The following is a 27,567-nucleotide window of genomic DNA, read 5'->3' as shown; positions in this document are numbered from 1 at the left end:
TGCCTGTTCTGTACACGACTAAATATTCAAATTACTTATAGACTGTACTGTTTTCTTTATTAAAACGAATAGTGATACATTTAAAATACATTTAATCTAAATCACATTGTAACACCTACTTCCCATTGAAATAATTGAAATATATTGCAAAAAAATTATACATATCTACTCTGTATTTCATTAAAGAATTTTGCAGGCTTAATCAGCCTTGAATACACCTGTGCTTCAGTTCTCCACAAAATTAAAATAAAATGGTACCATATTACTCTAATTATAATATTGACCTAAAATCAGCCACCAGCTCTACTGAATTCAGTGAATGTAATGGTGAGGGTACTGTGATTTTTTTTTATATTATTTGCTGGGGAGAGAAATAGTTGGCAAAGAAAAAGTTGATCTCTTACAACCATGAAGAAGAAATGTTATGTTTTCTATACTTACCCCCCAAATAAACATAACAGCAAAACTCTTGCTTGTAACTTAGATGCTTCTCTATTAAAATGACTGAACAATTAGTTTCTCCCACACTTTAAAGGCTCTGCTTTTGGAGGTGCCAAGCAGCAAAGTGACAGAAAATTGCAGGTCTTCCATGAAATCTCCTTTGCCCCCTACTATTTTGGCTTTTTTATTGAGTGTTTTTAATCCCATGGCAAGCAGCACATCAATGACACTATTTAATTTACAGTTGAACAGACTAGGAAATAGGAACAGGAGTACCATAGCTCTTATCTGATGTTAATCTCCTGCTACCAAAGACAAAGTTTCACCACACATACCCAGAGACTTTCAGTTCATTGATTGATATTGATAATACATTACTGCAGAGTGGACATATGGAAGAAAACCACAGGGACACAAACACAGGGCTCAAAGCAACTCTAAGTGACACAGTCCATCCCCTGTCCCAGTTCAAGTCATCTACAGAAGCCTTAACAGGTTATGTCTAAATAATTCCTTAAATCCCCAAATGGAGTTTTTCCAGTTCAGCTAAGCATTTTATTGTTGAGTCGAAATATACATAATAAATACAAGTCCTTTCATGCTTAAACCAGACCACCATGGCCATTGTTTGAATTCAGTACCATAAAATGCTCCTTTTCTTAGCAGAGGCTTTTTATGTACCTGAAGAGTGCCACAAGCTCCATCAAAGTCTTCTCTGTAAATTAACCAATTTACAGAGAAGTTTATTCCGTTTTTCCACTGAAATCACAATTTCTGCATGTCCTGTTTCTTTCTGCAGGCTCTGTCCTGTAGCTCCATGAAAGCCTATGGGTCCACAGTGACAACCTGCAACAAACTGTCAACAAATATTTGTCACATCACAAAAATGCATAAAAAATCACTGTGGAAATAATATCTGGCTCAGCTATTCTTTCCCATAAGGGACAGATACAAAACCCTGCATAGAGGAGTATGTGAAGCACTTCATCAACATTAATTTTTAACTTAATTTTATTAATTCACTTTGATGGAAATATTTAATTAGCTACTAAGAAGTAAAGGAGGTTTGGGATCCAAAAAACATGTTTTTGGATGACTTTCCATTTCAGGGAGTTCACATTCTGCCTACTCCAGCTGTTGGCACTACCAGGTATTTGTCAGGGATTCCAGGCTGTTCTCAGTACTGTACAGGACTCTCAGTGGGTACAAAGGGCTGGAAACAACTCACACATAAACAGAGTCCAAAAAAAATCCTTTCAGATTTTCAGAACTCTGCAGTACCTGTGGTGATTGTGTCATGTTATTCTGTTGAAGCAATGCACTTCTGTAAGAAATAAAAGATGTTGTTTAGCTATCACTCAAAGTCCTAATTGAAATTTGGAATCCAAGACATTTGGAATTATTTTTCTGGTTGAGTTATGAAGGTACACTTAGCTGTGGATAAGTTACCCTTTATCTTTGGCTGAAAGCTTTGTATAACAAATTATGCTCAAACTAATATATTTTCTTTAAATGCCATCTACTTTTTCCACAACTGTCTTTAAGGCTGCCACTCTTTCCAAGTAAGTGATTATCTGACCTTCTTCTAAAATTTTTCTTTTGTTATAAGCAGTTTTTAATGGTCATATTTATGATTATAATGTATTCTTATCATAACATTCAGGCACTTGACATTCTTATAACATTGTCATTTTGTAGCATAAGAACCCAATATTGAAATTAACTGGAGGCTGACAAAACACATATTTTTACAAATCTCTCTCTATGGCCTGTGCAAAGCATCACAGTAGTTTCTCACATTCTGCCCATCTTCTTTCCTGCTTGGGGAGGGATGGAGGTTTTGCAGGATATCTCAGTTTTTGAGTCACGGCCCCCCTGAGATTTGCATTGACAATCTTTGTAAGAGATCACTCCCCCTGTCTTGGTCTTTTCTTTTAGTGTCACCTGCTCTTCAGCCACAGCCAGATCTGAAGCAAAGCATGGTAAGGATATCTTACAAAAAACACCTCAATTTTTTAAAACCTGATACTGCCTCTTACTCTGTCACCTGGGGGCCACAAGCAGCCAAAACTCACATCTGCACAGGCCAGGTGCTCTCACTCCTCACAGCTTTAATTTGTTTTGCCTCCTTAAGTCCCCAGAGAAGGTCAAAATGAATGGCATTGACCCCAGGCAGGCAAAATGTCAAAATCTCATTAACTTCATTGTTTCAGCGCTTGGAGATTTTCATTAATTACCCTTTTGTGCCTCTGGTGTCAGCAAGAAGTGTCCTGTGGGTTGTTCAGAACTTCGGGAGCTGACAGATCATCAAAGATATCCTTATAAAGCTAATACCATAGAATAATTGTGGCTCCCATACCACAACAGTTTCAATTTTAGTGAGAACAGTTCCTGTGGCAGTTGATTTAGGTTCATAATTCATAGTTTTATATTCATGATTCCTTATTAGTACCTGATTTTTCAGATACTCTTCTCAGCACCTTGGAAAGTCAGTTCCTGTTTCTTTCACTGGAACATCATCTGCCCTTAAGCTGATGGAATCCATGAATATGATTTCTGAGGCTTATGTCTAGCAACATGTCAAAGGAATCAAAAAACAAGATGTTTCTTATGTGAATAAACAGAACAGTGCAAAGTTATTATGTAGTCCAAAGCAAAACCAGCTATTGGCTGAACTAATTAAGGAAGCTGGAAATATGAAAATACCTTTCCTCACTTCATAGCAAGCAATTTGGTTCTGCTCAGCAATTCCATAACAGCCATACCATTATCTCATGAAATCAACAGCTTGGCCTTTCATACCATTGCATGTAATATGCTCACTCTTCACTTGCTGATGTGAAGCAGTTCCCAGGCAGAAGAACACAAAACTTAAATTTTTCATTATTTGCCTGCAGGCTAAAAAAAGAGACTAATAAATTATAGAATTTGTAAAAATGATTCTGTTTTTACTGTTTTTCAGGAACATGGATCTCATTTTGACATTTTAAGTTCAATGTGTGTGAGATATCACATGGAGTTGGCTGACTGAGTATTTTGGGGCTGCTTTGAAAAAATGGTCCAAAGTAGGAGAAAAGTACTTAAGAAGCAGGATTAGCATCAGAATTTTTGGACTATTACAACCTTTTAGAAAAATCAGATTATACAGATGTTTTTCAGGCTTTCGGGAAAAGTTGTTCTAAAATGGCATCCTTATTTGTGCAAGGAAAGACAATTTCGAGATCTAGTTCTAAATCTTGTTACAGTTTTAAAAAAAGATAAATCTACAAAAAGATACATTTTTTACTATTAAGCACTGTAAATAATGATCAAGTCAACTTTAAACCCTTTTTAAATGTGGTGATCAATGACAGAATCCACAGCATGAAGCTGAGTCAGAGATGTTTGTGGTTCAAGTTAAGCCGGGAAAAAGGGCTTTGCCATAGGTATTGAAAGCTGTGATATGAATTTCCTAGGATTTTATTAAATACCAGGAGGTAACGAGAAAAAGAACAGAAAAGTGAAAAGAGAAAAAATGTAAATAATATCTAGTATAGAGACGCAAATGAAAACAAAATTATATTTTCAGGAAAATTCAAACACCAAATTGAACTGGTGTGAAGTACCTCTTTAGACAAAAGAGAGGTGGAGAGGAAGAACAGGTAACAGATAAATGAAAAATAGGTAAAGGACACAGAAACAGCTTTGGCCAGACACAGACACATCTATGCCCTCCTTGCCCTCCAAGGAAGGGCTAAGTCCTTGAGGTCATTCTCATCATCCTCCCGCCATGTCTGAGCAAACCTCAGCACTGGAAGGGAACCTTTGGAGCTCTCGCTGGGTGTTGTAACCACCTAGCAGGTACCTAAAGGATTTTCACTTACAGCCCAGGAAATCAGCTGTCCAGCATCCTCTGCAGTTATCCATGTAGCCTGTGACTGAAGTCAGGCAGGAAAGCCAATGCCTGAGCCTCGCCCAGGCTTGGTACCATATTCTGTGCACAGACACCTCATATACCTCTCAGAGCCATCTGCAGGCATTCACTTGCTCCTTGGCACCAAAAAGTAGAGGTGAAGTCACTGCTTTTGCATTGCATCTCATTTCACACATTCCAAGGACGATGGTGAGAGAAAGTGCTTTTTCTACTGCAAAAAATTTATCAGTATCTGGTACTCCAATTACTGCCAAAGGCCATGTTTTCAATATCTGCCCAAATCATTGAAGAACTACTTGACAAAGAAGTGCTACTGCTGAAAAGAATGGTGTGGAAGAGATTAACTGGTCACCAAATGGAGTGAGTGAAGCATTCAATAAATGGTACAGAGGACTGGCCCTGCCTGAGAGGCACTGTAGATGAAACTGAAATAAGGTATTTCCACTCATCTTAAGGACCTTTTACAGCACATCTTCAGCACCCCAGAGAAACCCTTCTTACAGTTGACTCTGTTCCAGCTGCAGGATGGGAGTTTGTGTGTTTATTCAGATCTAGTTACTAAGAAGGTTTGAGTCTTTAAATTAAAAAAAAATCCACTTGCCTAATGTCTTCAGTTGGGTAGCCAACAGAATCCATAGATTAAAGCTAATATGTCTGTATATTGGAGTATTTTATTCCAGTTCTATAGCATCATCTCATTGTGAAAGTCTTAGTGTCATTTAATGAGTACAGTTTTTTTAAATATCCTTTCTTTGAAATATTCACTTACCCCATCTCCTGAAATACCAGCTACAGAATCTACTAGTTGTTACTGAACATTCACAAATAAAGCAAGGTGTAAGAAAATCAAAACACATAGACCTGGTTAGCTTTGTACAGGCCATGAGTGATAGATATTGTGTTTTAAGTCAAAACAGCACACTACAATACTCAGAGAAATCTATAAAACAGAGCCAAAGAGATTATTTATGTTATTTCTTCACCCTAAGGATCAACTGTCTTTCCTAGCAGATTTCCCTCCAGCCTGTTCTTAAAGGGAGTCTGACAGATTCCAGCATTCTCCTGGCAATCTATTTCAGCACTTCATTGCTTTGTTAAAAGAATATGTCGCATCCTGAAGTCAATTCCTTGACTTAGTATTCTCTGTCTTTGAAAAGCATCAGATGTGGAAATTAAATTGATTTTCCTTCTTGTCTCTCCTTCTTTTTGCAGTTTTGAATTGGAAACCTGCGGGAAGAGATTGAAAAAAATTGTAAAAAATGAGAAATATGTAGTAAATTCTATTACTTCATCTAGTCAATCTTAGATCTGACATGATTCTATGGTTTATTTATATACTTTTTTTTTTTTTGGTCATTCATACACTTACTAAATTTAATACCCATACAAGCTACATCTCTGCAGTGGAGGTTGTGCCACCACAGGATGTTATTATTTCATATATCTGAGGGGTAGTGGATTAGTTTATATACACTATAATGTGATGCTTGCTTTACCACAACACCATGACTCATGTTCATCTTGTGAACCTTTGTAATTAATAATCTCCTCTGCAGTGTTCCTGCATTATTCTCCATTCTGCACCTGTACATAATTATCCTGATCTATATTTGCATTTCTCTCAGCTAAATTGCATTCTACTTCTTTCTAAACCACTGCTCTTTAAGAAAAATAAAAAAGAAAAAGAAAAAACTCTACTCCTATCCTTCAACAAGTTTGGAATCCTTAGGAACTCTAGCTCTGGTAACTTCTATGTTTAAGGACTCTTCCTGGAAAGATAAATCTTTGCAGTCCTTTCACATCTTAGTCTCATTTTCCAAAGAGTCCTCCTTCAAAAAATCTGGGAAGGAGGAAAAAAATCCCAAACTGATGAAGTTGCATGTGTGTATCAGATGACATTCATATCACATGAAGTATGAAATTAAATATACAGGCATGCTAGAGCAATACTTTTTAATTCAGTCCTGAGAATTAAACTAAAAGCAGATTTTGTAGACAAAGGTTATTTTGTTCCACCCACAAACTACATATAAAGTCTTTCCTGGTATTCCTCAATCAAATGATCCATCCGTTGAAGACAATCAGAAAATGGTTATTTTCAAGCAGTGAATACACTAATGTACCACTTGTTTGAACGCATAAGAAAAATAAAACCTCCAACTATAAAACTATGGAATGGACTTTTTAATTCTTATGATGATTTCTCTTATTTTGTAAGGGGAATCTCATCCAGTTTAAGAGTGACATTTTACTTTACATGCCAAAAGGAATGTGAGTACTGAGTATATCTCACCTTCAAACAGAGGAGGCAGGGACAGAAAAACTGATTAAGAGTTCTGAACAAAACATGATCCACTTCAGGTAAAATTCTACATAAAAAATGCCTTTTTTCCTTTCATTAAAATTTATTCAAAGAACAGATGGGTATGGAGTTTTTTAACATTTAAAATGGTCTCTTAGGTGTTTAGAAGCAATGATACATGGAAGCTTGTCAACAAATGGCCTAGGGGGTAAAGAAGCTTGACGGCAACAGAGGACCAAATATTCTTTTAAATACTTTCAGAAACAGGCAAAACATTTTTTAGACACACAGGACACATAAAAGCAAACTCTACATTGTATTTTTTTGTAATTTAAATGTGTGGCTTCCTTAACAGTGAGGAAAAGTGGTTTCTTCTTGGATTCTACTTCTGGTTTTCTCTACAGATAACTTCTATTTGTGCTATTCTTCCACAATTCCTTTTCACATATTAGCAACATCAGTAGAAAGGAGACCTAGTGAGCTGAAATATTTGTTCCTCAGGCAGCAAGTAGAGGAGCCCTGCATTCAGTGCAGACCAAACCCCTGAGCTCCTGTGTGTGAATGGAACGCACTCCAGAATAAAGTCTCACAAATTGACTCCAGAAATATCTTAGCCATGGCTAGTTTTTTTTTTAAGCTGCTCATGATTTCTCTTTAGTATAGTCTGTCTCATCCAAAGGAATAAAATTTTCCTGGTCAACAACAGCAGTGGGATGGGCTGTTTAAGTGGATGACTTGGATGTGTTGAGGGCAACCGTGCCTAAAAGAAGGCACAAGAGTGAAATCCTTGGATATTTCTGCTTCATACATGAGTGGTGACAAATGTGAGTTATGTGTGAATGCAATCCCTGTTCTCTCTCCACTAAAGACAAAAGTCCTTTTTCTTTCAGAAAAAAAGTCTCTGCGCTCCTGCAGAATCATCAGGACTTCTGGTGAGCAGTGGTCTTGAGCATGTGCACATGCTGGCAGGCTGTAGTGAAGAATAAACCTTGAATCAAATCAAATCTTTCCAGCAGGGATATCTAGGAAAGTCACAAGGATCACTGAAGTTCCATTTCTTCCCAGAAGACACCCAAAAACATTAGCAGCAAATTACTGCAACATCAATATTAATTTTGGGAACACTAGGAATCCTTCCAGCGCTTTGGCTACACTTAAGATTGTCATACTGTAAGAAACATACTTGTTTAAAAAATAGTAAAAAGTAATCACAGTGGGTATGGAAAAAGCAATATTCTTGAGGCACAATGAAAGTTGTTATTCATTTGAGGTATACACCTTCTTAAAGATCTTTTTTTTTACACACTCAAGAAAAGCATGCAGATGTTACCACAGAGCCATGAAAATATTTCACTATTTTAAGGGGTTAATGGAAGGCAAAACAAAGCAGCTGTAACTTTAAATCCTGATAATTTAAAAGATGTTGCTCTGTCATTATTACAACTCATAAAAAATGTATTGTTACCATAACAACCACCTCATCACATGTGAGACTGCCTGCAAAACTCAAGCTTTCTTTAATCAGACAGACACATGGGCCCAACCCTGAAAATATTTCACTGATACATTCATGACATTTACTCTCTTGTAAAATGAACTTTAATGCACACAATGATTTTTTAACAATCATTATTGTAAGGAAAAAAAAAACCCACACACGATTACCAGAAGGCTCAAACAGATTCTGCTTCTCCTCCTAGGAATAGGGTCGATGAATGCATTCAGTGTACATTCTCTTCGTTGCCATCATTTTCCTGGGGGTGCACCATGTATCATTTGAGTAACGCTGCACATAAATCCCAGATGGTGGCAGGACTTGCAAATGATCTAACGTGGCAGTCCCTACCTACATGCAAGGATTCATTGAAGAGAATTGCATTTTAATGGCAGTAGAACGTGCACCACCTGGCTCCATCTGATAAAAAGCCCACACAAAAGAGCAACCACATTTCCCATCCTGTGGGCCTGAGAGTGGTGGCTGAGTACAGGACCTGCTGCTAAAGTTGAAACATGGAGCTGGCTGGAAGGATGGCCATCCACAGGGATGGGCAGCACGTCCCCATGCCCTGTGGCAGGCCATTCCACAGCTGCTGTGCAGCACAGGTGTCTGGTGAGACAGACAGCAGTGCATTCACACTGCTCCTGGCTGCCCAAAAGTCATCTCTGCAGCAGCAGCCGCCTCACTCCTGTCCCAGACCTCCACAGGAGCAGATTCCTCCTTGGGCTGAAGCCCTCAGCCTGAATGAGCCAGCATCAAGGGAGTTACACCTGAAGTCCCATTCCCAGGGGAGCCTAATCTCCAAATTAATAGGTATCTGGGGACGTTGGCTGAGCTTAGAACAAAAATTTCGGCTTTGATTAAGCAGGGCTTAAGTTACACCCTCCAAATTTTAGTTTCCACAAACTGAAGTTTTCCTACAAAATCTTATTTTCTTGGATTTTTGTCAGTCAGTTCTCCTCTGCCACACAAATGATGTTTAATGTGCTACATTTGATTAAAAATGTAATAAATATATCCTTTCTTTCCATATGGGTATTTTCTTCAAGTTTTGCTAACTTTCAATCTTAATTGTTCTTAAGTGATGTTCAACAAGTAAATGCATACCTTTTTAACATATCCTCTTGTTTAATCATGGTTTAATCTGATTTTCTGCTTCAGATTTTAGGGGTCAAAGTACTTGGTTCAAATCCTAGAGCAAACTTGTTTTCTGTGCTTCCTTTGCTTTGTGTTTCCTGATTTTTTTTCCAGGTTGTCCCTAAACTTGCTCAATGTGCTCATACAGTCACTGGTGCTAAGTGCCCAAACTAGCTGTGTAAGTGGAATGTTGTGCACTTGTCATTATAGCATTCAGGCATCAGCAAATATCCCTCATGAAAAAGGAACAGCCCAGAAATATGTTTCTCCTTCAACTGAAATCCTATTGTATTCTGCTACTACCTTTTTTTCCCCCCATAGTTCCACAGACTGGACTAAATTTACCTGTAAAAAGAGAAGGAAACAAGAAAACAGCACAGAGAATTTATATGGTTCAGAGGAATATGTGCCTAATGTCAGAGAATGGTGGATTAGAGAAACCAGAGGCCTGACTCACTCTGGCAGTTCCTGACTTTCCTCTATTTTTCTAGAGAAATGCACAAACACTTGGTGAAACGCCAGTCCTTGGCATGCACCTGCCTCACTGATAGCTCCCACACACACTGGGGAGGTGGGGATTACGTTGGGAAAGATTTAAAGGAAAAGAGGAAGAGAAAAAAAGAGGATGATAGGACAAAACCATGAGTGAATCCCGCCCACAGGTTCAGGGAATGGTTAAAGGCAGACTAAGGAAGAAAGATGCAATCCTCAGCCACCAATAAACCATTTCTCTCACGAGCCACTGCTAGAAAACACATGCTGAGTCACGGGCTCTATAAGCAGTAATTTTAGGAGAGATGATTGGATAGTGTGAATGGTCCCTTAAAACACTAATCTGCTTTGGAAATATTTTAGGTCATTCAAGGAATACAGAAAACAATCTTCCCTGAAACCCATCTGTCTGTCCAGACAGCTTTGGACCACAAAGAATTAGTTGTTTATTTTGCTCATATTTCTATTAAAAGGTTATATGTTAAACTTAGTTCTAAGGAGAGGAAAAATAATGGCCCTCAGCCTCCATCCCCAAATGAGTCCCTCCTAGAATTGTTTCATGTTAAATGTCGAGACTGTTATGCAATTATATTTCAGATTCACACACAGACGTACTGTACTTGCATATTTAACTATGTTTTCCTATACAAGACCTGCTTTCTGTCTTTTGGACTGATTCACTGGCTGAAATGTCCCTTCTGGCCACATTTAAAATCTTGATTATAATCCTTGATGAAACAGTGAAGTGAACAATCCTTGTATTTAATCATAATAAATTAAACTAATGAGCTTTCCTGGCAGATTTATTACTTCTCCTATGGATGAAATTCCACTGGCTGATTTTATGCAAGCCAAAGAAAGTCTTATATAAGGGGAGGGAGTGGGGGAAGGGGTGCATAATATTTTACTTGAAAACTGAACATTCCCTATACGTTCCTAAGAACAACTAGGTTTGTGATTTTTTCCTTCACACTTGTATGAGAACCAGAGAGGAAGAGTCAAAGACAAAGTTCAGGGACTCAGCAGTGGGATGGAGAGGTGTGGGATAGTGCCAGGAATGGTTTTAGCCAGTAGCAGTCCTATCTGACACAAGGAGATAGGCTTTAGCTCTTTGCCATTGCATTCACGTAGTACAATACAGTGCTTTTGGCAGCACTCTAAAATATATACTACAAAATTGCATGTACTTATCTAAGACTATACATGAAAAAAAGGTAATATTTTCACTTAAATCCAAGAAGATATTGAAGTACTTTTCCTTTTTCATCAGGGAAAGCAGCTTAGGATGGGGTCTGGTCTTGACTCCGCAGAGATTTTTCTCTGTAATACAAAGACAAAGCCTGGATCCTGAGCTGTAAGTAGAATCAGATAGGAGGGATTTCCTCCTTGAGTTTCCTGGTCCCTTTCAAAAGTAGGCACAAGACAAGAAGTATCCCCCTCTTCACATTTGTCTCAGGGCTGTACTAATGTTGGCTGATAGCAAACCAGAAGAAGACATACCACAGAGTAAGGAGACACATTGTCCAAGAGAGCTGTGACCATGCATGAACTCAGATGGGTGATTGTTAGCAACAGGATTGCAGAAGGTGTAGCAATAAACAACGTTCAGTGCATGAAAGGGCACAAAAATCTCCATATCCAAGTAATAGTAATTTGCCCTTGCAATTCTTTCCCTTCTTTTTCTCCTGACAATCAGATAAAGTGTGGGAGGCCATCTGTCTGCAAGAAGACAATCACGGCTCTGCCATCCCCAGTAGGGTGAACTTAGTCACTGCTCAAGGAGAATCACAGGTCTGAGTCAATTACTGCAGATTTCTACACACAACATGCTTGCTTCTTTGCTCCACTCAGATAGAAAACTATTTTTAAATGCAATCCTATGACTTTGTTTTCAGACCTCTTGTAATAAAACAGGAATTGCTTAATGTTTCTAGTTCTGAAATTTTAGTCATTCTTGCACCATCACTTTAGACCATGTAGTGCCGGTCCAAGGACATGGCTAAAATTTGTTGATGTGCCTTTCAAAGACCAGTCAATTTGTAAGCACTTTGTTAAAAGAAATGAAAAATGTTGTTTTCTGTTGCAGATAAAACTTGTTCCAGACACCAGCAGCAAACTCGGGCATCAAAGAATTTCTGGTCCAGTGGAGCCCTCACAAGCCTAATCAATACTTCAATTGGATACTGCCTGGCAGGGCACCATCTCTGTAATAATCTTCTGACTTCCTTCTCATTCTGTGAAATATCAGGTGAGAAAAATTCCCAATCCAGAAACAAACCAAGACACAGAGATATACAGCACAAGCAACAGTGGGAGAGCTGGGCAGCTGCTTCATCGCAGGGTTACAGGCTGCTGGCATTTGACTGACATTCCTACAGCAAAAGACAAACAAGCTCTGACTACTAACATTCATTTTTCTCTCTCCTGCATACCTCTCTCAGAAGTGGCAAGCCTCTGATAATTGCTTCTGGATTCTCCCCTAAGAAATGGGTAAGTGCACTGTGCAAATGCAAACACAACAGAAAGAGAAGAAATTATATTAAATTCCAGTGTTCTTACTTTCTTCTTGTCTAGGTTAGCTGCTGCTGGGTGAGTATGGATTCAGCATGGTATACATGGAGAATTTAATTAAGGAGGGCCAATGAAAGCAAACCTTTCCCTGCTGCAGGAAGCAGTTATACAGAAAAGTAAATTTTGATTGTTCTTCATTCTTGAACTCTGTTTGATTACATCTGGTAAATATTGTGCCCTAAAGTCATTTAATTATTCAGTTTTTCCACTTTTAAATAATATTAGTGCTGTATGAAAGGTTACCTGGAGGGCCAATTTTAATGGCTGAATACATCCTGAATAAAAATATTCAAAATTATTTCCAAATGTTTACCAACCCCAGCTTTAATAATATTCTTTTACAAGCATAGTTAAATTTCAATGTGTACATCAAACTTCATTCATTTTTCAGATTTAACTGCTGGGCTACTCCAGTTGTGGATTTCTGGATATTTTGGAAACAGGTGGCTGTTAAACTAAGTTCTGGTTGAGAGGACAGTATTAATCAGTATATTGCAATCTGCAAGACACTTAAGACTTGGATCCCGCATTAAATCCAAATCTACCCTCACAAGACACTAATTATGGAAATGCATTCGTATATTTCAGTGATATTAGTTACACATCGGCATCTGCCTCAGACAGACAAATTAAAAAATACTGCTGCAAGTTAAACATGGGGCTCTTAGACACATGGGAAGGGAGATGCAGCACCAGGCTACCACCCTTTGCAGTAGAATTTCATTTCTATGCAGTTATAATTGTTTCAAAGATGATAGATAATTTCCAAATACAATCACAGAATAAAAACAGACAAAAATCAGAAGTTAGCTGAAACCTTTCAGTATAAAAACCTCGTATTTTTACATTGATTAAAGTCTCAGACTGAGCAAGTATTCATTTGGAGTCACTAGACTACACTCTCCATCATTTTACATGCTGCTATGTTGTGCAATAAAAAGTATAGGAAGCACAGCAGTATCTGTCAAAAGTATTGGCAAAAATAAGGCACTCAATTTCAGCAATTTTGCTAGTTATAGTATAAAAAATTGTGCTATTACCCTGCCTATAATAAATAATAATCTTCACAAGGGTTTGAAAAAATGATATTACAGTCATGTGAATTCATAACTCTCAGGATATATAAATGGAGAATAATATCTAAGGTAAGCAAAGCCTTCTGAAGCCTTCCCTTACTAATCACAGTCATGCAGTAAAGACAGTGCAAAGTTCAGCAAAGCCAGCTGGAAGTCTTCTGTGAGCCTCAGGAAGGATTGATCAGACCACGACAAAAGCACTTCAGTCAAACATAAATAGAACTCACATTCATTCAATAATGGTATATCACTAGTTTAAAAGACAAAGAGCTTTTCTGTCTTCTAAAAAAAGAACATCTGAGTTGAGAGTGTGATGTAAAAACCCTCACAAGTAGATGAATCAAAATGGATTTTCACCATCTATTGGGTCACACATCTGTAACCTAAGCCCCTTGGTTCCTGATAGATTTAGTGTCTTTTCCAAATCATGAGACACTTTCCTGTTTAAATTGCTGAGGCTTTACTTTTAGCACTGCAACAATAGGGGCGATTCAGGCAGAGGTAACTTTCTTCACAGGAAAGGAGATCTGGTACAGCTTGAACCCATTGCAGAAAGAAAAAAGAAGAAGAAAAAAGAAAAAAGAAAAAAGAAAAAGAAAAAGAAAAAGAAAAAGAAAAAGAAAAAGAAAAAGAAAAAGAAAAAGAAAAAGAAAAAGAAAAAGAAAAAAGACTGGCAACAACCATGTAATTTGTCAAAGTGAAAGGCAAATATTTGACAAGGTTAGATAGACTCAGATAGACTTCTCCAAAGGAATAACATGTGCACCCTTACTGGCAGCAGGACTCTGCTGTGATGAATATATCTGTTTCTTCAGGCCTCATGGGAATGTGGACCTGGGATTGGTGGTGCTTGTCTCAAGCTGAGGTGTCACTTGGGCTGGAGATCTGGTTTACAACCACACAAAAACAATCAACCAAACCCACCCAGACAAAAGGGACATGTCTATATTTTTTGTCTCTGAACTGAAATTCTCTGAAGTGACTGGATGTTGATGAGCTTCCTGGTCAAAGAATGGACTTTCCTTGAGGTACCTCTAGTGCCCATTCTGAGCACCACAAGGGATGCTACAGGGAAACAGAAAGTTAAATCTCTGCAGAAGCTCCAGGTTATCAGAACACAATGTGAAATGGTCACAGCCACTTCTTCCTCAGCACACCTTCTCATACCACCCTCTTTCAAAGTAAGGGGGAGAGAAGGAGAATAATCCTCAGCCAGCAGAATTTTTGATGGAAAGTCCATCTGGTTTTGCAGGCATGAGAGAAGACAAAACCTGGATCTCCTGAGGCTAATGACAGTTTGGAAACTACACTCCAAAGTCTTCACTGTGTTAACAATTCATTTCAGGAAATAAAAAATAATAGGGAATGAGGGTGAATGCTGTACTTCACTAGATGAGCAGTCCTGGAAAAGATTCCAAGAACTCCTTCATATATTTGAGAGTGCTACTGGCACCAAAATCATCTTGTTTTACTGTGATATTGCTTTCACCTAGGTGGATAAATGTTCAGCTTCCAATTTCCAAACAAATATCATCTCACTTGTGAGGTTCTTTGTCTTCCAAACAAAGATTTAGCATTTTGAGTTTTTCCTGAAGAATTTCAGCCTGATGGATATTGGCAGTAGAAGGCATGTTACATAATGCATGAAGAAAAAGATGGACACAAGAAGTGTCAGTTTTCCATTTTATACCCTTTCCCCCTGCAGCCTTTGAAACATATTTTATGCAGTTTCTTTATAATTCATACAAATATATAAAGGCTAACCCTTCACATTAGGCTCTCATGAATATACCATGCAAATTCATATGCAAAGCAGATGTAACCCTCAGGCCATTGCCACATGCCCATCTGTAAAAGAGGTACCACTGTGTCAGGCAGCATTTTGTTGTTTCTGGCAATCCCTCTGAATTTAAGTCGGTAATGAAACAAAATGGAACAGACAAAGGCAGTATATTTTACACTCCTTTACACTGGAAGTACAAGTACAGATCAACACACTGTCTCTAACCTTATGGGATTTTTAGCTGTCTCCAGGGTAAATAAATCAGCCTCTACTTTTGTTCCTTCTCTTAAAAATGCCCACAGTTCTGTCAATGATTTGAAAGTAGTGGTGTAGCAAGATATTATCTCAAAAACTGATTCCATATGTACAACAAACATCCTTTATTTCAAACACACATATATTTGCATTGCTTGCTCAGAGCTAGACTGCAACAAAACAAATGGATGATCTCATTCAAGAAAATCTTCTTTCTAATGATACATGTTTTCATCATATATTTTGATAAAGGAAATACCTTATCTTACTAAGAACTGGTCATTACATGAGTGTTAATATGGAACTGAAGTATCTGAAAATGTTTGCTTCAGCATGATCCAAAACCAACTGAAACCACTGGAAAGACTTTCAGTCTTTCCTGAACTTAGTCTTCATCCCTTCCAGGCACCATACACTCTCCTGCATTGATACTCCCACCTAAATAAAGTTGAAATATTTGTGCATCAAAGACAATTAGTCTGAGAAAAGCAAGAACAAAAAATACTTTCAAAGAACAGTTTCTACTAAAAATTTCATATCAGTATTTTACCACTAGGCTAAAACAGCATAATACAACCATGAATGTTGACATAAGACATGCATTAAAATCTTAATTAAAGTGCATTCTGCATAACAGCAAGTCTTGGCAGTGCAAGCCATCTACAAAACACTATGAATTGCATTTGAAATTTGAAGAGTGTGTGGAATTCTTTTTAAAAAAAATACATCATTTTTCTCAAGAGACAAGGAAGTTTAATAGCATTAAAATTGCCATGCACTTTAAGTTTGCCTGAAATTACACACATATCATACAATTTGGTACTTATAAATGTTATTATTTATCTTACCCAAATCTATCGTGCTATCTAGGCTGAGGTCCCAGTAAACTGATGTTTTTGCAGAAGGGCTTAACACTTAACGCTCTGATCCAACAAATTCCCTCCACCATAATCTCTTTGGAATTCATAATTTATTATACTTAATGAGACTTCTAACATGCAGAAAATTAGACAAGTCGTTATGTCTTCAAAGGATCACTTCCTGCCAGGCAAAACTAAGAAAGCAGCAGACACTCAGTAGAGGGATGGATGATCGCTCAGGCTCAGACAAACAGCTCAATTTTTTTTTAATGTATGAATTAATCATCTCCAGTTACCTCTTATGAAGCCATTGCTGCTTAGTTTTTACATATAACTGTATGACTCAAATCTTTATATTCAAGTGTTGCACATCTGTCAATTAGCATTAATGTGATACAAGGCTCTCTATTTTAGGCTTTATGCGAGCTTAAAGTAGTTAATTTTCTCTCAGGTGCTCCTAAGCATTGAGCTTAACTTCAAAACACTTCTCTCTCTTAAAACTTCATTTATCTCTTTGTCAGCAGAAATTCTGTTTCTTTTAAACAAATACTGTTGTGTTGACACCATGACAACCAATTTGCACAGCAATAAAAATATCGTCCTTGTCCTCCACTGCTTCTTCCCTTCCTTTGGATCTCACATGCACAGTGCTGGATCAGGACTTAAAGGGTCTTCACCAAAAGAGACCACCCCAGACATCGTTCCTGGGGAACATCAACTGGTTCAAATTAAAGGCTTAGATTCAGACTGACACTCAGAAAACTGCTCTTGCTTGAGCCAATTCATCTCCATAACACAGAGGAGGAAGTGGCCCTTGCCATGTAAGAAGGGCTATTGCACCCTTGTGAGGAAGCCATTGTGCTGTCTGTGCTTGGTTATGGTTTTATTTTAGAGGGAAGCATACTCAGTAAACCTGGTAAAAGGAAGCTATGAGAAAAATGGGAAGATGCTAAACCAGGGTTGAGGTCAGCAAAAAACAGATGCCAGTGTAAGAAGGTGAGCCATATTCAGAAATAATAGGATATGAGTTTACACTAGGGAAACCAAGTGTGGTAGGATTGCACGTGGAGACAAGATTCTGGTGTGAGGATCTTACATTTTCAGCCCTTTCTTTTCTCCAGAGATTAATTTTCAGGGTCTGATGTGGTTTCCACTTTTCCATTCCTATATAACAGATCTTGGTTTCACTTCCTTAGGCTATGGGACCAATCAATCTGAAAGGAGAAAAATGGGAGATGAAAATGCTGTTTACCCACGTTTACCCACATTTACAGCTAAATATTTGCTCAGAACTGCCCATTCTTTCCTAAGGGGACTTTGGAGGTAGAGACTGGAAACAAGATACAACAAGACTCATCTTGTTTTTTTTCAGCCTCTAACACTGCTCCAAGATAGGAAAAGCAGAATGTGGGAATGTGCAGAATTAGGGAAGACCTATTGAGCTACCAGCTTTCGTGACCAGCATGGAATCAGTGTTAGCTGTTTTTTCCTTTGGGGCTGAAGGACGGGATTTAGCATCTGGAATGATTTTTTTGTGCTATGGTTTCTTTAACTGCTGCCTTTGCAATGTACCAAAGAAGCCAATGCTTCTTGAGATTTCCTCTGCATTTACCTTTTCTCATTAGAATTTATTTTAATAATCACACATTACTCCAGAGCAGCAAAAACGTGCCCTTGTTTCTGTCAGAAACATTGCACTTGGTATGCAAAGTTGTTTTTAATCTTCAGATTGGTCTGCATACGTATAGATAGCGCCTTATAGCACTGTTTTTGCAGACTTAATGGGGAAAATGTACGTACTGGGGCAAAGTAATTGGATTTCGGCTGAGAAGCAGCATTTGAATGAAATCAATAAAGATTCTGTCATCTAATATTTTAAGTTTGGTACAATGTGTATACTGCAGGTCAGTGTAAATTCATTAAAAAGATCAATGCGATGAAATTTGTCTTGGGTGCCTTGAAATATCCTAGGGTGACTTGAGAGGAAGTTGCCAAGGAAACAAGAGATGCAACTCAGAGAAATATTTAGGTGTTTTAACTTGATGTCTGAATTCTACTGAGTTTCTGAGATAGTATAATATAGGAAGTTGTCATGGAAACAAAATTCAACAAGTGGTTAATGAAGAGCCAGGCCAGGCAATTCCTGCAGGTGGCTGTGTCAAACAGTTTGGACCAGAACATCCTTAAAAAATGAGAACTCTCCACAGGTCCTTGGTTGTTGGTTTTCACAGCAAACAAGAAGAGGAAATTATGCTTAGGCACCAAAATGGTAGATACATTCTCAAAACTGCTAACAGACAGACATCTTTATAGATATGTTAATTTTTGATTATATAAACCATAACTCCTTAACCAGCATCTAGAAGCTCTCCTACAGGTAGTCAACCTGCTTTAAAGTTCAGATATAATTCTCTTGTATTATTGTCCATATTAAATGAAACATTTTAATTAAAAATACTTTTAAAACTCAATTTGTATCTTAATTGATGCCTCTTCCAAAGGCTTTTTGTTTGACATGATGTTTTGGTTTTGCTCTTTTACCCTAGGTTTAGCCTCATGTGTACTTTTCTTCAATAGTAAATCCTTGCCAAACTTATTTTAATTTCTGTAATAGAACATAACAGTCATTTTCCAGGATCATGCAAGCATCAATATTTTTCTTCCTTTATTATTCCATTTCAGCCTCTCAATTTCCTGTCTCATTAGGTCTGAGGCATTTGTTAGCATGTGTACAGTGCTTTAGGGCCTCAGCACTGAAAACCCATAACTTCCTATCAAATTCAAAGGAGAAATCTAAGAACACATACAGTAGCATGCAATCCATATTCTTTTTTAATGCATTGAGGAAACCATGGCATTGGCAGTCTCAAGGAGATTAGCTGATACAGGCTCCATAACTAAACATGCAGAAGGCATTTCATTCTGTTATACAGAGAAATAAATATATATACATTCTGTTCTATGCAGACAGACCACACCTAATGAATAGATAAGATAGAAAGGTAATCTAAATACTTCTGCATGGAAACTCCTTTCACAAAGTTACTTAAAATTCACAATAATTTTATTTCCTCAATGGAATACCCTCAAATAGTTGTTCCTGGGAAGTATTTCATATCTAACACTCATACTAAGAACATAATACTATTTCATTTGCTAAAAAGGCTCCTGACCATGATGTTTTAGTTTCAGTCTGTCATTTGTTAAATATAAGGCTTTTTGAGACTTTTCACAAACATTTTTGTCTGCCTTGAACAGCAAGGGATTAAGATGCCAAGTACTGGATGACAATATTTGTAGCTACCTCACTATTTTCAGTTATAGCTACAATTGTGAAATTTACATTATGTCATTTCTGCCAGCTACACACACACACACACACACACACACACACACACAAGTGGGACATTTTGAAGCATATCTGTGCTTGCATTGGAATGAAGTTAAATAAAGTTTGTGTCATGTGCTTGGCTATATGCCTTTAATGAGGTTTAGCTTTTTCATGAACACAGAAAAATCTTCTCTTTGATCCCTCCACCTCCTCCTCACCACTGTACCACAAGGGTGACAAATGTTGGTGAAGCATCCACACATCTGTGGTCCTGTCTCCCTCTGCCTGCTGCCCCAGGTTGTTCCTCATTTAGTGCAGCTGCACTGATGGTGAACAGGAGAAAAAATAGGAAATCCTACCCAAAAATTCAACATTTCTAGCTCAGCAAAACCCTTCCAATTTGTTATAAGATTTTTGGGAGGTTTTTTTGACTTAAAGAAAGGGAACGTAAGATGGAATATTGCTTTCAAATCTGTCTTCACATGAGCTTCACAAGGTCCAGATGGATGCTTGGATAGAAGAAAAAAGAGAATCAAACTTTCACAATCTCAATGAAATTGTGGAAATATCAGCACTTCCCCATTCCTCTGAATAAAGATTTCCAGGAAAATTTCAGCTTTTATGTAAGTTTCTGGACTTCATGGTCATGTAGAAAAGTGCTTAAAAGGTTTAGAAAGAGAGGACGATAGGCTAAGCCTTGTATAGGATTTTTTGTATGCTTTTTTTAACATCTACACATTATTGAGAGGCTGAAAGCATGATACATGAATGATTGGCAGTGGTCAATTATCAAGACTCCAAATGTAAACCATATTTAACATGAATGCATGCCCTTGGAAACCACACACAATCTCTTTTACCATCAATCCTTCCAGTAGAAAATCAAAATAGAAGTAGGATTTTACCAAGCACCAGATGACATCCCTGAGCTGTGAAGGGTACAGTAAGATAAAGAAAGGAAAAATAATTCATTGTCATTCCCAACATAGTAGTTAAGCCTACCTTGCCCTTAAATGTATTTCGCAAACTGTATGATTCCGTAATTGTACAGCTTTGTGCTAAAGATAATACAATAACCTTGAATTGTGCTTCATAGCAACACAATCAATTAACTACTTATATGGACAAACACTTGAATATATTGCATTGTGTCTGGATGCTCCATTACACTTCTCTTGCAGACTGCATTCAATTAACTCAAGGCTGCTGCAAGTTCCTGACCATGCTGCAGAATAAAATCCTTCAGTGAAAGGGTGTTTGCCCTTTGTGTGTCAAGATATTCAAACTTTAAACTTGAATGAGTCCTCTGAAAGTTTAATTGAAACACTATTAGTGCTAGAAAGTCTCTTTTTAAGGCCTGTTGCAGTTTAAGGCAGCTGAGGAAGCAAATCTGACTCTGGCTCACTGCTCATTGCCCAAAGATGATGTAGTCAGCTGGATAAAGGCAAAAATGCATCTTTCTTTGCTATGCAGTCAAATGCCATATGTTCTCTGGATTTTATTTTTTTAATAGCTTTTATTAGAATTTATCAACTTCTTGAGATCCTAGGTAAAGGGGTATGGGAATTAAGAACCTTAAATTTAGGTGGTTTTTAATCTTCTCTACTATTTGTATTAGCTTACAAGAAAAAAGGTGCTCTGCTATAACAGCAGTATTTTCACAGCAACTCATTTTGCTTGGTGTTCTGAAAATACAAGCTGAAAGGATATTGAAGCTATGGGAATCCTGGGATACAAAGTTATGCTATTTTATTAATCATCTGTCCTTTTTAAATGCCCACATAGGCCAGCATTTATGTAAGAATCATCGGCATCACTGGGTTTCTTGTATTCTTTGTAATGACCAGTGCTACTATGTTCAGTCAGGGGTAACAAATTATACTTTACCTAACTAATACAATTATAATTTCACATTTTGACTACTCACATAAAGCAATTTGCATCCCATACACAAATTTAATGCTTGCACCTGTGAAATTGGCAGCAGTTCTATAAAGAAAACTGATTCCTTATGAATGATTTTTCAAACTGTAAATGTGAAAACTCAACCTTAAAAAAATTCAACAGTCCTTTTTCCATTAATGTAACTTTCAAAATTAATAGGTCTGTGAGCTTTTTATTCTTGAAAAACATAGTGGAGAGAGGCCAGAGCTGTCTTCCCAGGAGAAGTCTGTTAAATAATAAATATAAACCCCAATAACTTTCAGGCACTTCAAACCAGGCACAAAATACAGAAAATGCTCAGCAGTTAGTCAGTAGATCAGAACCAGGGATTCAAGTAATTTTTATTCACTGGCGCAACTCAGGGCAGTTTGTCTCTCACTGAACTGCTGTTTACACGAAGCATCCGCACCAGAAGAACATTTTAAACATCTTGTGTATGGAACTTCCCACTAGGAAACAGCTGGTGATATGGCAATTTAACAAAAATAAATTAAATCTATACATGACCTTCTCAAAGGCAGAGCAGTTTGCCAGTGTTTTGGGGAAAATTCTCCTGTTGATTACATCCTCTTTCACAAATTTTCAGGTCTCTTCTGATCTGCAGACCCTCCCTGCATCTTCAAAGTAAGGACTCATGGGTAAATTGAAGCCTGTGGCCAATTGACCTGGCAGGGACTGAGCAAGAAAATCCACATCAAAGGGTACAGGGAATCCAGTCAGCCCCTTGCTCAGCATCAAGGCAGGAGTCATGCACTGTAGGATGTGACTCGTGCCCAGGATGTGAAAGCCAAGCCTCTGGCAAAGCTGGTGTGGTCTGCTCTCAGTGAACGATGACAGGACAGAGCACAGAGATAAGGCTGCTAAATGCCAGTTGTCCCTTGCTGGGGGGCTGCAGCATCTGGGGTGGACACCTCCAGCAGTGAAACCTGCTTCTCCTCCATCGGAGAAACTAGACCACCTGCTATCAAACACATCTGGTGCAGGGTCTGCTCACCCTGACTGTGGCATCCTTCGTTCCAGGTGGAGAAATCCTGACCTCTTTCTTTCTTGCCCAGCACTTTTCAGCCATTCCCTGCACTGGACAGAACTGCATTGCTGAATTGGGCCACCTCTCAGCAGCGACCTTGACTTTAGACTGTGCCCCTCACTGGGCAAGCAAAGATCTGTTCAGAGCTCACATAAGCACAGGTGAAAAGTTGAAGTGTGCTACTGACAGAGAGATTTTTACTAAAATGTATGTGAGAGCCTGAGTTAGCCTGTGGTGAAAACATGGTCTCAGTCTAGATACTCCATCACAAGAATGACAGATCCAAAGTGCACCAATGCACTGTCCTAAATCACACTGTTGCTAGTGCCAGGAAAGGAAAGCAAGTAAAGCAAGGAGGTAAGGACAAAACATGATGAGTGAAAATATGTATGTGTATCCATAAGCATATGTGCCCACCCTACACACACACTACATAACCTAATTGCATTTCCCATGATAACACCTTCAGGAAGACAGTTCCATTTCAGCCATGAAACATAGCCCCATTTTTTGGGGTATGTCAACTGATTTCAACGGGCAGTTTACTAGTTGATAGTTTGAGGCTGAAGGAAAGAGTTTCATTCATTTCACTGAGGGTAATCGTGGTGTGCAAAGGCACTGATTAAAATTATTAACTGAAAGAGGGTCAGAAGTGAGAGAAAATCTCTCTGCCCCTCCTGCCTCTACTCACTTCCTGATCCTCGGCACTGGGTTCCTCAACCTTTGCCACAACTTGCTGGTAAATAGTCTGGGCTAAAATTAGGTATATAGGAAAGGGTAGGTGTTACCATCTGGTGCATGTTGTTAATTCTTGATGGCCCGATAACATCTATTTTTGATGTTCTTTATTAGCTTTCAGGGGAGGAGAACACAGGGATGGGGCTCTAGTGCCACCATCAGTGGTTTGCAGTATTTTCTGCTTTTCTTCAGTTAACAGCCACCTCTGTCACAGCAAAGGAGTTTAAGAACATGCTAGGTAAGACAAGTGACCATGACAATATTTGAGATATTAGCCTTAATTTCAGTGCTTTGAAATCACCACTGCTTTTTCTCATCTGGTTCTGAACTCTCCGTTTTCATTCTCCACCTACAATCATGCTCCCAAAGATGGAGTAAATGAGCCAGATAAGAGACTTAGCACACATAAATCTCAGCCTCTTAGTAGGTAGTAAGCATGTAAGTGATGGTTCTTTAAAGACAACAGCTGAAGGCCTGAGCTGCCTTTTTGATCTTTTACATTATACATGGCTAAGTATTTTGCATCATGCTCAGCTAAGCACACTGCAAACAAAACCTGGGAAGAGAAAATAACTCAGAAATTAACTCAGACCTCTCAAACTAAAGAGAATCTTCATCATAGGTCAAATTTTCAAGTGAAAAGTTCATTAAATATTTTAAAGGTTAAAAGAGGCTACCTTTTTAATACAAGCTTGGCATGCATTACAAGTTTTCACCTGGAATCCTAAGCTTTATACTGACCCATTACTTTGGAATTCCAGCTTTATGTAGACTTACTCTCATCTTGCACGTCCTCATAAAAACTCCTTCATTGCATGCTACCAGTCATCTCTTCCTAGAGCTCATGTTGGTCATACTCAGTAATTATCATTCTTCTCCAAGGTGACAGAGATTCACTATGACACCAGCTGTGACAATTAAGTGCCTCATCCTCTAATGAACCAGATGATGCAGCAGTCCAGCTCTCAATCCATTGAGCTGCCATCCTGGCTGGGTGCCTCTGCCATCTTGACCTGTCTGCCCAAAGCCCTTCCTGAGAAAGCTTGGCTGTGTTCTTCCAAGTGCATGAAAAAGCCAACAAGCCAAGCATCGCTTTCAGGACTGGCAAGTATATTTGTTTTCAGCATCTCTGCGGTGAGTCAGTGAGACAGATGTACTCTGGAGGGCTAGCAAAGTCACATTGCCTTTTTATGAATAGCTGAGATATTCAAAACTGCAAAACAGCTTCCCAGAGGAGGCAAATGCACCCCAGCCTGAGTCGGCTTAGGCCCTCCTGGAAGGCTCAGTGTCTGGAAACATTAAGAAGTAAGAAATATCAACAGCAACTGTAAATGTCAGCAAAGAGAGTTACTACTCACAAGTGATACATTAAAGATCCCCATCCAGTGGGAAAACTGTATCTGATATTAAGCTCTCCCCAGACATAGAGCTTTGCTACAGAAAGATGGAATACTTGCAACTGAAATAGATAAATGCTCTGGCTGCTTTTAGAAAGCCTCCTGAATTATGTGCCTTTTTCAGTCTAAAGAGATTTATAGCTCAACATGAGCAGGCTCTACTAGAACAATCAGAAAAAAGGGAATGTCTGCAGGTGACAGTGTTACCCAACTCCAGCACACCATGTGACCTAGAAGCAAGAATTGTTAGATACTTAGCTCAATATTTCTAAAATTGTGGTCTGTGATGTTTCTAAGGGTCAATAAAAGATACAAAAGAAGTTTACAATGTTAAATATCAGGAGCAGCTGCAATTCATTTCTAAAGGAGGTGGGTTTTGGATGTGGATTATAACACGAGGCTGCAATGTTCACAAGATGAGGAACTCATACACCCTCAGCTGCCACCAGCAGCTCAGTTCCTTCAAGGTAAAGCATTAATTAAAATCACATGTAGCTGGCAATTATAGTCTGGTTTGGTACCCCTGTAAGACATGGAAGGAGCTATGTCTGATGCAGTGAGTAAAAGTGTTGGGATTACATGGAAAAAATGAGTCAAAAAATAGTCACAGATGGTTTAGAAAATACTACGCCTGACTTATAGGGAGCTATCTGTTGTTTTCTAGTCTGAATAAGCTGAGAAATTCACAGAAAGGATGATCAGTGATGAGAAAAGTGGACACCAGAAGCTGTCAGGCAAAGGCTTTGTTTGTGTAATGTAGCAGCATTTCATCAGCTTCCAAGAAAATTCACAAGTTCATTCCAGTTGAGGACCATCACATGCGCTGCTGCTATGAAGAAATGAAAGAAAGAAAAAAGGTCTTGCAAATATGAAACTATCACCTATAGTACCCACTGAGAGAAAAACTAAATAGTTGTATCCCTAAATCTTATTCACATACCCCTTCTCTCACAAACAGACACGCAGAGTATGCAGAAGAATAAGGACTGCTTGCTAATCCCTGGCTGTTGCAAAGGAAGATAAGTAATCCTCTGTAATCAAATCTGTATGAAGCCTCCATTTCTTCATAATAAAGCATTCATGTTACAGATGCCCTGCCAGATTTTACCATCTTGCCTTTATATTGATTCTTAAATAGGAAAGCTATCATACTTCTGACTGCTTCTCATAAGGAGACTAATTAGATTATTTCATCATCTGGTTCATCAAAGAAGGAAATACTTAAGTGTCACAGCTGGTCTCAAACTAAATATCTAGTACCAAGATTTCAAGTGAAAATTATTACATCTTCATTGGGTAAGCATTTCATAAATGGCTAGTAAAAAATTATGAAGATAACAGATATAATCTCACATCTTTGGGCTGCAAAGGGAGTCAACTCTGCAAATGCATTTGGATTTATTTTCTCTTGCTTTTGCTAGTACTATCATCAAAGAGATTTTGTATAATGAAGAGATCTGAAAAGCTGAGAGAGCTATTTAGATTTCTGGCAAAGATTTATGACTGAGAATTAAAAACTCTGAGGCAACATCTTCATTTGAAGTGAATCTCTTGTTATTGATGCAACCTTTCCAATCAGAGTACTCACCACGATGGAAAGATAAACTACAAAAAAGCACATCCATCCCCCTTGCAAAGGAGCCATCCCACAGCTCAATCACTATTCACTGCCCATCATTCCTTTCTGAATTTGTAAAAGATCTTCCTCTTTTGCACACACTGTGTACATTCAGCAAATCCTCCTGTAAAGAAACTCGTGTGACAAAGCCACAACTTTGTTGTGCTTCACCTTCTATATATACACAGAGGAAAAGGCAAACTACTCATGTGAAAGAAGAGTTTGTTACCACAGTGATTTGGAGTGAAATGGCCACCTATCACCAGCAGACACTTAAGAAAAGGCCTAGACTTCACAGGGCTACTTAAGACCTCAAAAAGAGCAATGTGATAGTAGGCAAATAATTTCCTTGTAAGAGTGTTCTCATGAAAATCACATGTAAAAGTGGAGTCTTCATATTATATCAAAACCTCAGTAACTTTGTTATGGGATAATATAATCCTATTTCTCTTACAGACCTATAATGTCATTATGTAAATGGCTATACAAAGCCATGATTGTATCAACTAAATGAAATTGTTGTGTAAGACAGTTGCCAGCCTCTGCAAATGAGGCTTTTCAGCACTGTAATACCAGAAAGTTTCCTCCTATAATGCTAGAGGTAATATTAACATTGTTGATTCCTGTGGCATTTTTTACTTTGAGGTTTATCACAATTAACCTTGAAGAGCACAGGACCAAAAAAATAATAAATCTGTGGAAGTTGCATCATGCAGTGAAATTTGTAATAATATTTAGACTCCTCTTATGTTCTACACTCCCTTGACTTTATTAGAAATTTAGAAATCTTCATAAATTTGCTGGCCAGTTTACTTGGTCAAAAATAGCTCCTTATAATCTAAACTCTCTTGGGTACTTTAAAAAAATTAGGCTGTAGGCCTCATAAAAATTTTCAGCTGAAGTTTTGACTGGGTCACTTTGATGTGGAAAAATGTAATTCTTATGTCATAACTATCTTTTTGAAGTTATATGAACCAATAGATGAACCATGAACCTCAGAAAAGGACACATACTTTCTTTCTGAACTCAGCCTAATTTTTGGAGTGCAGAGTAACGGAAGATGCAAATCATTTAAGACACACAAGCAATAGTTTGAGGGCAGTAAAAGTGCCATAAGAATATTTCCAATTAGCTGTCTCCTGAATTAATGGCATAAAGCTGTTACAAGACAGTGCTATTAAATA

General features: G+C 38.1%; 1 protein-coding gene across 10 annotated transcripts in view; it reads right to left on the bottom strand.

The window, feature by feature from the left end:
- Nucleotides 1–311: 311 nt before the first annotated feature.
- The window catches only part of METTL4 (methyltransferase 4, N6-adenosine), a 52,541-nt gene continuing 25,285 nt past the window's right edge, over nt 312–27,567 (bottom strand). For 2 of the 10 annotated variants that reach the window (XR_012582132.1, XR_012582137.1), the window contains 3 exons: nt 17,425–17,542; nt 12,216–12,282; nt 312–5,581 (listed from right to left, as the gene is read on the bottom strand). The gene's annotated coding sequence lies outside the window, so the exon portion shown is untranslated. Of the gene's footprint in view, nt 5,582–8,321; nt 8,503–12,215; nt 12,283–14,665; nt 15,907–17,424; nt 17,543–27,567 lie in introns of those variants that run through there. The other 8 variants (XR_012582128.1, XR_012582133.1, XR_012582131.1 and 5 more) reach the window with 5 other exon arrangements.

Source organism: Zonotrichia albicollis, chromosome 1, assembly GCF_047830755.1.
Source record: "Zonotrichia albicollis isolate bZonAlb1 chromosome 1, bZonAlb1.hap1, whole genome shotgun sequence".
Lineage (NCBI taxonomy): Eukaryota > Metazoa > Chordata > Aves > Passeriformes > Passerellidae > Zonotrichia > Zonotrichia albicollis.
The sequence above is the reverse complement of the archived record's forward strand: the minus strand, read 5'-3'. Positions and strand labels throughout refer to the sequence as shown.